At 35.8% G+C, this 11950-nt stretch overlaps 1 long non-coding RNA gene across 1 annotated transcript in view; it reads right to left on the reverse strand.

Annotated features, from left to right (window-relative positions):
• Positions 1 to 22: 22 nt before the first annotated feature.
• LOC116657623 overlaps positions 23 to 11950 on the reverse strand; it is a 36406-nt gene continuing 24478 nt past the window's right edge. The window contains exon 3 of the long non-coding RNA XR_004312809.1: positions 23 to 1338. This is a non-coding gene — a long non-coding RNA (uncharacterized LOC116657623). The remainder of the gene's footprint in view (positions 1339 to 11950) is intronic.

An 11950-nucleotide genomic window follows, 5' to 3' on the forward strand; every position in this document is an offset into this window, starting at 1 on the left:
TCGTAAAAATCTATAGTTTAAAACTTACACGATTTTTGGTTCTACATACGTTTCTAAATTGTACTTGCATAATTTTAAATGTGGGGAAATCTTTACAATAATGAATATCATGTTTTTATTTTCTTTTTATTTAAATTTTCCAGGTTTTTGTATGTTTCAGTGTTATAAAGAAACAAAATTTTTAAAAACCTTTGCTCTTTTTGCTGATTATTATTTTTTAGTTCACTATTTTAGATTTTTAAAATTAACTTCTATTTTTTATTTCATATTTTTCGTAAATTGGATCATTAACCCACTCATTTTCAGATTTTTATTTTAAAATAGTAAGTCAGTAAAACATAAAGCATACTGGTTGTAAATAGTGAATTATTTACACATTTGTTTTCTTAATATAGTTTAGTTGTGACCCATGCATGTTATTTTTACTATTCTTTTTTATTATTATCTAGATATTTAAATTCAATAGTTAATTTCCTCTTTGATCCGTAGTTAGGAAATAGTTCTTTATTTATGGACGATTAAGTGTTTTTAATATAGTTTCTAACTCTGAACTTTTAGGATTGTGATCAGGAATTATGGTCTAGAAAAGCTTCATTGTATTTTGTGTTCAAGGGGAATTCACGTTTTCTAATGTCCTATGACCATGAGGAGACACAATGAGTAACGTTCAGCATGAGAAAAGTCACAGCCCGGACAATGATCTGCCCTCCCCTCTCTGCCTCACGGATCACACCCTGCACAGCTCCAGGTCAGCAGGCTGCGTCCCTCTTGGCTTCCTTGCCCCTTCTCTAACACAGGAGGCATGATTCTACCTCAGGTCCTTTGCACTTGCTCTTCCCTGTGTGGATCCTACTTTTCCAAATAGCCATATGATCTACAGAGTCAACTTTTTTTTTTAACGGACTCAACTTCTAGTTTTTAATTTAAGTACTCTCTAATTCAAATAGCTCATCTGCTTCTTTCCTCCACTCTCAATTCCTCTGTTGGTCAAAGAACAAAATAAAATCTTATGAAAAACAGTTTTGTTCAATGTTTTATTGATCTTTTGCTGTCAACCACTTGTATGCATCTATTATTTTCTAGAGGTTTCTGGATGGAATATATATACAGTTCAATGTGAAAAAAAAACAGAAAAATGAAATTTTAAAATAAAAAATGTTATTTTTTAAAAGTTTTTGTTTTTTTAAGTGAGGAGAAAGTATGCTTAATGGGGAATGCCTCTTTATTTGTTTAATCTCATAGTCACATTTTTAGCACCCATTCATAGTTCTTCTTATTCTTTTAATGCACCTGATCCAACACGAGAGAAGGATGTATATCCACAAAGTGGTATCAATTCTAGGAAAAAAATAAACATAGATACAGAATTACATCTGCCTTTTGAGTACCACATAAAAGAGAAAGAAAAGTTGTGCACAAAGGAAGTAGAGTGAATCTGCCAGAATATTTGGCAGAATCAACTGAATAGACCACTTAAAACAATTGATTTTTGATATCCTTAAATTACATTATTGCTACCTGAATCCTTGCAGAAAATAAAAGGAAAGGTAGAGAGCAGTCTAAAGATGTGATTCTTATCCCTGCTTCCCCAAATTTGTTTGCATTATAGAGGGAAAAAAATCTCATTCATGTTAAAGATTAGAGCAAAATAAATTTTAAGTCTTTTGAATTCAGTAGGGACTTTTGACTAGAGATCTTATTTGGAGATTTAAACAATTCTCTTATGACACTTTCTCTATTAAACATGCAATTTTCTTTCAAAAATAAGTAAGAAAGAATGACGTTGATAACAAAATGAACTATTTGATGTGTTATTATCATTTACTGCAAAAGTTAAAATAAATCTTGGAAAATTTATCAATTACCAAACTGTAAATATTCATACATGAGCAGAGTTAAATTTTGTATTCTTGCATAGTGTTGTGCAGAAGTTTAGTTAAATTTATAATCTAGTAAGTAGTTCTTTTAAGTTTTAAGAAGATATCTTTTATTTACACACGTAGATATCATACAAATTAAAAAGAACATTTGGAGAGGGTAGCATCCTGGCAATTAATTGAAAGAAGTGTGTCTAGAAGGAAGGTATAATAATTCTTGAAGAGCTTCTGCTCATCTTGTTTTGAGTTCTGAGAACTCACCATTTAGGAAGCGTAGTCATTAGTGGTAATCTTCACAAGGGTCATTTTGTGGACGTGGTGGTGTGTTCAAGGTAGAATCAGAGGTAAAGAGGTGGAGGCTATAAACGTAGCCAAGTATTTGATGGTTATGATCTAAAAAGGAGCTGAGGACCATTCCAATAGCTGGGGTTTGTTAAAAGGTGAAAAAAGGTGTTTTATTAAAGAAGGAATATTTTGTATTTTTTTTGTTTGTTTATATGAGTACGATCAAGTAGAGAAGGCCAACAAAAGAGAGAAGAAATAATTATAGAACAGTATCTCAGGCACAGGGAAGAAGAGATTACAAACCCAACTGAAGGCTTGATTCTGAAAGGAAAAGGAACAATTTATTCTAATATGAGGGAAGACAGAGACTATGAAAAGAGATACAAGCAGTTGTTATTTCTGGTAGTGTGACGATGACAGCCTTCTCTGCTTTTGTTTTTTATTGCAATAAGGAGCAAGATCATAGCTGAAATAAAAATGAGAGAGAGGACACTGGAATTTGAGAAAAGATGAAAACATGTGAAGTTATCTGATAATATTTGATGATGAGCTGTCTCGAGAAATGGAACATGGCCACTTGAGGTTTCTGAGGACCACGAGAAGGATGTGGTTAAAATCTAAAATGAGATGAGTCACCATGTTGGGGTGTTTGTTTTTTCCCAGTCGTATTGACCTGCTCACCCTTCATGTGTAGACATGAACTTGGCATCCATTTCAAGTTTAACCAGCATGAGGTATTGACCTTGCGTCTGTAACAGAAGAACAAAGAAGCCAGAGAGAGGAAAGTATGCATGAAAGTGACCCTAGCCTTGGGACATGAAAACAATTGTGTGAGAGAGAAGAGAGGGCATGAAGGGTGGGGAGGGGGAGAGGAAATGTGACTAAGGTCAGCACACCCAAGGTCCTGAGCAGATCAAAGAGTTGTTGTTACGCAGTTACAAACAAAAGGCAAACTGGAAAACAGAAGTAGTTTTCTACAAGCAGGGCTACTAAAAATCACCAATGTACAGGTAGTGCTGTTATTAATAATGGTAAGTATTAGAGTGATACCAAAATCTTGAAATGGTCCATATATCATGATACGAGGATGTTTCCATTTACACTTAATTATAAAATTATTTAATTGAGAATTTTGGAGATACACCAAATTATGTAGGTAAAAGTAATGACTAATTACATATCTGTCACTAGCAAAACAAGTATGTAGTTTCTAGTATTCCATCCAAAATATTAAGGGAAAAATTGCTATAAAGAGATTATTCAAAGAAAATAGAAAATTATATAAATCCATCATCATTGGCTTTAAGACAGAGAATTTTTAAAAACTTAAATTAGTGTTTATGAATTATGAATAAACAATGTCCTTTTTGAAAGCTAAAACTAATTTTCTTGTCAAAGTCAATAATCAATATATCAAATGTCAAGAATCATACAAAGAAGGATGCTTACATTTTTTTAGAATCACAGCAATCAGATAGACATTCTAAAATGACAGTGTTTCAAGTAAAATAAACTTGATACAGTGCTCTACTACAGACTCTTTGAAACTTTACTACACTTGTTTTGAATTTTTATTTTAATTTATATTACACGCTAAACACAGCCTGAGTATGAGAAAGTTTAAAATAACTTTTTAAAACCTAAAAGTAGAAAGAATAAAATTACCATTAATAGATTTTCTAATCATGTAGGTTGAATAATTTAAGATATAATAATGGCCAAACCTGTACATCCCGCATAAAACGAAGAGTCTTTCTTCACCTTTAGGGAATCCTTCTTTTATTTATTTCTAATTGCTTTTTTCATAATCTTTTCCTAGAAATTCTATCAGAGGGATTTCAGAACCTCTGGGTGATTTCTTCATTTATTTTAACTTGTCTTTTACAATTTCCGTATCTCCATCAACTTGACATTTCCTAATGGAAATTTCCACGCCCTGATGTAGAGTCACTCTAATTATTATAATCAAATGCTCCAGTTATTGTGGCTGTGTAACAGATTGCCTCACAAGTCAGCGCCATAAAGCAATGATTTATTATGCACATGGATTTTGTGGGTCAGGATTTTGAACAGCTCATGACAGAGATAGTTTGTCTCTGCTCCGTAATACGTGGGACCTCAAACTAGAAGATTCAAAGGCTGAGGGAAGGAATTATCTGAAGCTTTCCCTGTTCACATGTTTGGAGGATGAAGCTCTCTGGAGGCTAACGCTAGTTGGGGCTGTTGAACAAGATCTCCTAAACTTGGCAATGCCGTATTGCCTGGGCTTCTTCACTACAGGATGGCTGGACCACAGGGTAAATATCCCAAGAGAGAGCATCAGGTGAAAGCATATCATCTTTTATCATCTATGCTCAGAAGTCACACAATACCCCTCCAACATTCTATGTATAGATGCAGAAACGAAACCCCACTGAGTCCAAGGAAAGGTGGGGAGGAATCTACCCCTTGATGAGACCAGTAACAGTCTGGAGAGAATCCAGAAATATTGCTAAGGACAATTTTGCAAAATGCAATTTGCCACAAGTAATCTATTTTTATGATCTTATTGTCAAAGAGGACAATTAAGGTAGGCGGAGAGGATAAGAGGTAATTAATTTGGGAGACAATAAGAACAATTTTATGCCAGTCAGAAAGACCCAGAGTTAGAAAAATTCATGGCATGCAAGAATGAAGTTCTCAGTAGGCTCTGATCCAGAACCAACCGTGGAGGTGGCCTTTGAGAGGGCGAGCCCATCCATTCCTCACTGTAATGGTTAGAAACACACAGGCTTCCACTTTAGTTGTAGATAGGCATTATTTATTTAACAAAAACTAATACTGGTTTATTATATGTAAGACTGTTTTAAGCAGTATACGTCTGTTAACTGAATCCTCATTACAACCCTGCAAAGTGTTATCTCTGTACTGTACATGGATAAGGAAACTGAGACACACAAAAGAAAAGCATTTTGCTTAAGGCTGCACAGCTGATGGCTGGGCGGCGGGATTCAAAGCCCATCAGGTGGGCTCCAGAAAGCATGCCGCTAAGCCCTCGGCTAAACTGCTTCTCTTGGCAGGTTTAACTGAAGAAAGGTAAGTGAGTTCCCAACAGACTGTTTCTATTTTCTCAATTAAAAAAAAGAAAAAAAATAAGTTGTCAACCAAGAGCATCTCGAACACACTGCCTTAAAGAGCAGATGCTACCTAAGGTTTTTGGAAGGAAACCTTATAGCAGAAACATGTTAGCGTGCACCCAACCCCACACCTTTGGTCATCCCACAGCCCAGGTGGCGCAGAGCGGCCCCACACCCAGACAGGCCAAGGGCCCAGCAGCGAGGATCACGGGTGGGCTGCAGGTGGGCCCGGCCACAGGGCGCTCTGCCCTGCACTGTGTTACACACTTACAGGTCAGCCTAAGCTGGGCCACAGAACTTCTATTTTCCCTAAGTAACAAACAAACAAAAAATATCTCGGGGTAGCCTAAAGAACACCAGACAGTGTGCACACTCGGGCCCGAGTTCTGCGCAGTGAGGGCCGCGGTGAGAGCCGGGTCCTCGCGGGGGGTGGGGGGGTGGGGGGGTGACATCAGCCAAGGCCCTCTGCTGCCCAGCACAGAGCTCTGCATTGAACTCCCAAGAGGGGAAGGAACTAATCTTCCACATGATCCGGATCTGTCTATCAACAAAGATGACATTACCATCAGAAAACAGAAGTGAGATCATATTGAGAAGTGATTCTGGGTATGGCAAATGTGAAAATGAATTCACTATAGAAATCTAGTGGTAATTTATTAGTGCTGAGTGCCAATATAAGGCTGACGGTCACGAGTTTTTAAAGAGACCACGTAACGTAGTTTTGAGATGTTTTTGGGTAATATAGCTTCTTGAAAGCAGATTGCTGAGCTTAACTAAAGTTAGGACTTTGTCAAGTTGATATGATTAGTGAGCAACTATTAATTAATTAATTAATTAAAGTGTTAAGTCAGAAGTATTAATGATGGTCGTAAGGGAGTGCACCCACATGGGATCTAATATTTGTAGGCAAAGAAGAGAACATATCAAGGGAGTGGTGAATAGTGAAAGAAAGAAGTTTAGTATTATTAGTTTACTGTGAATCAATTTTGGCATCTTTTTATTCCCCTAAAACTTCACAAAACTTAATTTTAAATAATTATTCGATTATTTTCCATGAAATCTCTTCAGAATTATATTCAAAGTCTTTCAAGTTATTTGACATTTTTGAACACTATATCCTAGTGAGTTTGCTATAAAGTTAATACATTTATATGGCTAGTGGCCATAATGGTAATAATGTTCCTAAAATCGAACTCAGATTTTTTTTTTAGTTTTAAGACCATGATACTTTTTAAGGAAAGTAGCATGGTGAATGTATAGGAGAAGCACGGAAATGTCTGAATACTTGCAGATAGCACTCAGGTATCATTCTAATGTTTTGCCTTATTTACATTTGATCTTATTTCTAGTTGTCTCTTTAACCTCAGTGGGAATGATCATAATGCATATTGCTGACTGACATCTAGGCTCTTCAACTGCTGGATACCTCATGGGATAAAGAGATCAGTAGAAGGAAAAAAAGGCATAACCTCTCTCTACAATTCCTCAATGGCCTAACGCTGGAAAAGGAAATTTGTCAGAGGCTGAGTATTTCTGGATCCCTTTTGCGCACAAACAGTGCACACAAGGTGATGGGTATTTTTGGATTGGTCCCACATAAACACATTAGAACAGCAGGAGACCCCCAGTGGTCTGGGCATAGGAGGGTTTCCTGCTCTTTCTCCAAGAGGAGAGGGTATTTTTCTTTCCTTTTCTTTTCCTTTTTTTTTCTTTTCTTTCTTCAAGATGCAATTGGTCTTTACCTGTGCTCTTGGGAAAAAACATCTGCTGCCTTCCCCTTTACTAATACTTTAGCATTTTGTTCTTTAGTGGAGGAGGTACCAGATAGAGTAACAGTGGTCCTGCCACTCATTCAGCCTCGCATCACCAAGGAAAGCATTGTCTCACATGCCGCCTTGTCCCGGTCTTTGTGAAGATCTAGCATGTTCTACAGAAATGAGCCTGAGTGTGGGCAAACTCCCGCTCTGCCCTCAACATTTTGGGATTCTGTATCCTCATGCTATTTCACACGCGGCCTTTAGTAATTCATTCAAAACAATGGCTGAATTCTTTCCATCTACTTGTCTGGAGACCTCATCTTTTTCTTATTGCCACAGACTGGCTAATGCTCACATCCCGTACCTCCTTTGAAACTGTTTTCTTTCCTTCAGTTCTAATCTAATTGGTTGTTCTATGACTTTTGCTCCCTGTAATCATGATGTAGCATATTATGTGACTTGTTCTTATTGTTAAAATTCACGTGACACTTTTTTTCCAGCTTTTCTATCCAAGATAGAAGTCGACAGCCTTGCACCATTTGATCTGAATCCATTAAAAGATACAACTGGTGGCCAGAGAGGAGTTTTAATTGACAAAATTCCAAAGCTTTTAACTTGTCTTCATTGAATCAAAAATTGCTTACTAGTAGCTTATAATGAAAAAGAATATAAAAATGAATATGTGTATGTTCATGTATGACTGAATTGCTATGCAGTACACCAGAAATTGATACATCATAAACTGACTATACTTCAATAAGAAGAAAGAAAATTGATATGAATATACTAAAAAAAAATTCCTTTATCAAAGTTTCAAGGAAAACTCCATAATATGCACTTGGGTAGCTTTTGACAAAGAGCTTTGCCATGTGGTTTATATATTTTGTAAGTAATAGCTCATTTTAAGATATAAAATTTTTCTTAAATGAGGAGTAGGAATGATCGGAAAAAAATTACGTGACAGGAGCTGAAGTTTTCACAAAAAGTCTTATGTTCCACTTTTGGATATTTTAACTCATTTAATCTTCAAAAAAATTTATGACATAAAATCAAGAAACGTGAATTTTAAGTAACTACTCAGGGACATCAAACTAGTCATTGCCCAGGCCAATATTCAAACCAGGAAGTCTGGATCTAGAAGTTATGTTCTTAATCTCTATTCAAGCTACTACCCAAGGTAGGTTATTAAACAAAATAAGTAAGTATTCTTAACGATTGTTTGCTTAATCAGAACCTATAATATAAGCTCTAAACACATCATCCAAAGAAACCAACCAGAGGTCATTTAACGATAATGCTAATAGGTAAATATTTTAATATTGGGAGCTTAGAATTATACTGTAAATTGAATTTTTAAATCATTTAAATACAAATTGTTTTATTGGCTGTAGAAACATTTTCTCTTCTATTAATCGAGTATTGGGTAATATATGAATTTATATTCCTTAAGTAAAATATAATCTGGTTTTATGTAAGCCTGTAGAAACAGAATGTTTTATAAAATATGACAAAAGGTAAACTGAATCAGATGGGTACATTTTGACATAGCCTACCAGAACTAGAAATGTCTTCCTGTGCACTGCTGATACAGGGAGTTGATAATCTCTACAATGACTCACAGACAAAAAAAATATGTATTTCCTGAAAATATATACTTGTTAGGCACATATTATTTAGCAGGAAAAATGATAGCGGGGTTTTTGTTTGTCTGTTTGTTTTGATACTTATTCTCTCATTTAAATTCTCAGATCTCCTCTAAGAAATCAGTACCAAGTTCTTTGTCGTATAGATGAAGAAACTGGTTTCCTTGGAGGTTAAAATCATTTGGTAAAAATTACACTGAGATTATCCCCTCTAAATTTAAATCTAGTTGCTTGACTCATTTAATAAACATACTTCAGACTTGAGAAAAGCACATGATTACTATATAACTCCTCCTTATGATTACCTCTTGGGTGGAAAGAGAATAGTTACGAGGGATCATGAGAGGATCTTCATGGATGCTGGAAATGCAACTGCTACTTATTTTTTATCTGAGTGATACACTGCTGACTGCTTTTTAATTTACTGCTCAGCAGTTTCTATTTTGCAGTACTCTGTGTATGTGTGTCTGTCCTGGATAGTCTCTGGGCAGTTCACCATCACTTTATTCTCTTCTAAATTTTGTCAGTGAGAAGTGGCATCACAAAACGTGTCTCTCAGGAGGGAAGAAGGGGTTACTGAGGCAGTTACAGATATGAATTGCAGAGCTGGCTACCTAGGAAACTGCTCACTTTTGTGGCCCAAACAAGGAAGTTTGTGAGGACTGCCTACATATTCTTATAAATTGCAGCAACTTTCTACAGATTTGTCGAGAACATCTGTCTTCGTTCTGCGGGCTACTCTGACGTTTGCTATTCTTAGAATATATGGAGAGGCTTCTGAATTCTAAAAGAAACCTTGATTCTATATCTGTATTTCTATCTAGAACTACGTCTGTATCCATATTTATCTACATATCTCATGGTTACACATGAGTTATATTTCACATTAAAACAAGTTGAAATGTTTGGAGGATGCTGTTAATACTGTGTTGTATATTTGAAATTTGCTAGGAGAGCATATCTTAAAGTTCTCATCACAAGAAAAAAATCTGTAACTATGTGAGGTGATGGATGGTACAAAACGAACTGTGGTAATCATCCAGCAATATATACATATATCAAATCATTCTGCTGTGCACCTTAAATTTATACAGTGTTATATACCAATTATATCTGGATAAAACTAGAAAAAAGTGAGAAAATACTACCATGATTTTTCTAACACCCAACCACCTTAATTCATTTTGATCACCTTGTTCCACATAGTGGGCACTTGTAAAATATTGTCACTTCCCAAAATACAAAGTACTCTGAAACTCATTAATTTAAAACACAAAGGTATATAATCTGGTCTTAGAAAACCACCATGAGAAAGAACATCTAATCTGTTATTTCTGCTGCGAGACTATATAGCTCAGAGAGATGCATTTTGGAAGTCTTTTTTATATTAACAGTGGCAAGGGCTATTACTACAGGCAGGGGCTGTTACTGTAGGACAACTGAAACAGCAGGAATCAAATCTTCACTCAGTGCTTGATATGCAAGCCAGGTACACGGTGCAAGGTTATGTAGGTGTTCTTTCTGGCTTCTGAAAACTATTTCAAAGGTTGTTCTCTCTTGCTGGTATGTTACAGCTTGAGAATGTGCTGTCTTAGTACTTTTCACACCAAACAAAGCCAACATTACAAGGAATGGAACACAACTTTCATCAATAGTTAGGATGAGTTTAAATTCTAATCTACTAGGCATTTGCTATACACACACACACACACAAACACACACACACACACACACACACACACACATAATAGGTTAGAATTGAAAATAGAATAATTGGTTCCTTTTTCACTCCTTTTAGACTTTCAAACAGTAACTAATAAAGACACAGTTGTAAGATCATTAAACAAGATTACAAACCAAAGAGCCTGAGAGTTAAGGCTATTTAATAAATAAAAATACAGAATAGGAGCTGAAATAAAAATTCAACTCAAAAGATATGTAATCTCATATACTTTCATTTTATAAAATGAATTAATCAAGTTGATGTCCTTTTTTAATACTGTGGGACTAAATTTCCTGCTTTATTACAGCCCTGGGAATGAGAATCTTAAAGCTTTCATTAACTTCTAGAAGAAAATACATTTAATCAAAATTTGTATGTTTCTATGTGATACATATGGTGACATTCTAAAATTTTACTTATCAAATACCAAAGTTGTATATGAATATATTTATCATACATGCATAAAATCTCAAAATACTTTATTCATTTCATGTTAGAAAGATGGGAGGATACAAAGGAAAAAATCATTTGAATTCTGAATATCAAAAGTAGTTACAAGTAATCATTTTAAGTTTCTATTTTAGTAACACAAACATTTGCTTTAGAGCCTTTCCGGTTATACTTAAAAATTCTAACCCCATTTAATTTTTATTATAAAGCCCCTTGAATTATAACCAAAAACTAGAAACCATTTCAATTCATGCTCCCTTCCCAAACTTCTCAGATGAGGAAACAAAAATAATTAACAGAACCCACTAGCATATTTACTTCTGGGATAACTTGAGTTTTTCTGTCTTTTCAAATATTTTTTCACGAGTTTTTCAAAGCCTTGCGAGCTGGCTGCCATTTGAACTGTTTCTTTATCCTTCGGTATCGAGTGGCTTGGAGAAAGAAGCTTCAACATAATACAAACTAAAAGTTCCCAAAGAGTTTATATTTTTAAATACCTGTCAGTTCTATCAAGGTACAAATTATTTTCCATCCAATCACTGTCTTCTACTCTCATAAATTGTCCTCAAATACTGAGAGCTGAATAAAAATTTTAAAATTTCCCAGTTGATTTTAAAATTTTTTCGTAGTAGTTTTTTATGGACTGTGCCATCCTTTTGCTGTCTTGTGTGGCAGCTAGCAACATTTTCGGGTTTTGATATTATTTGTTGAAATTATATATACATATATTTAATGAAAAGAGACGTGTTCCATCATCAGTAGCGCTTATAAAGAACGTGCTACGTTTCAGTGAGGAAATAATGGTAAATATATTGTAACGTTGTGCTATGTCTTCACCCTCAATTTGATAAATTTATCTCAGGGAATGAGCACCTGAGAGTGCCTGAGGGTCCCGCTGTGTTGGGGAGTGTCTCACCGGGGACGCCCCTCTTTCCAGCCTCCTACCTCCTTTCCAGTCACCACCTCGAGGACAGCCTTCTGAGCCCTTCTCTGTCTCCGGCACCAGACAGCCAGCTCTTTCGTGCCAAGCGGCCCTGAGCTCCCGGCCTCGGCGGGAGGACCTCGCGCGCGGAGGCCGCCCGAGCGCGGAGGCCGCCCA

This window comes from Camelus ferus, chromosome 18, assembly GCF_009834535.1.
Source record: "Camelus ferus isolate YT-003-E chromosome 18, BCGSAC_Cfer_1.0, whole genome shotgun sequence".
Lineage (NCBI taxonomy): Eukaryota > Metazoa > Chordata > Mammalia > Artiodactyla > Camelidae > Camelus > Camelus ferus.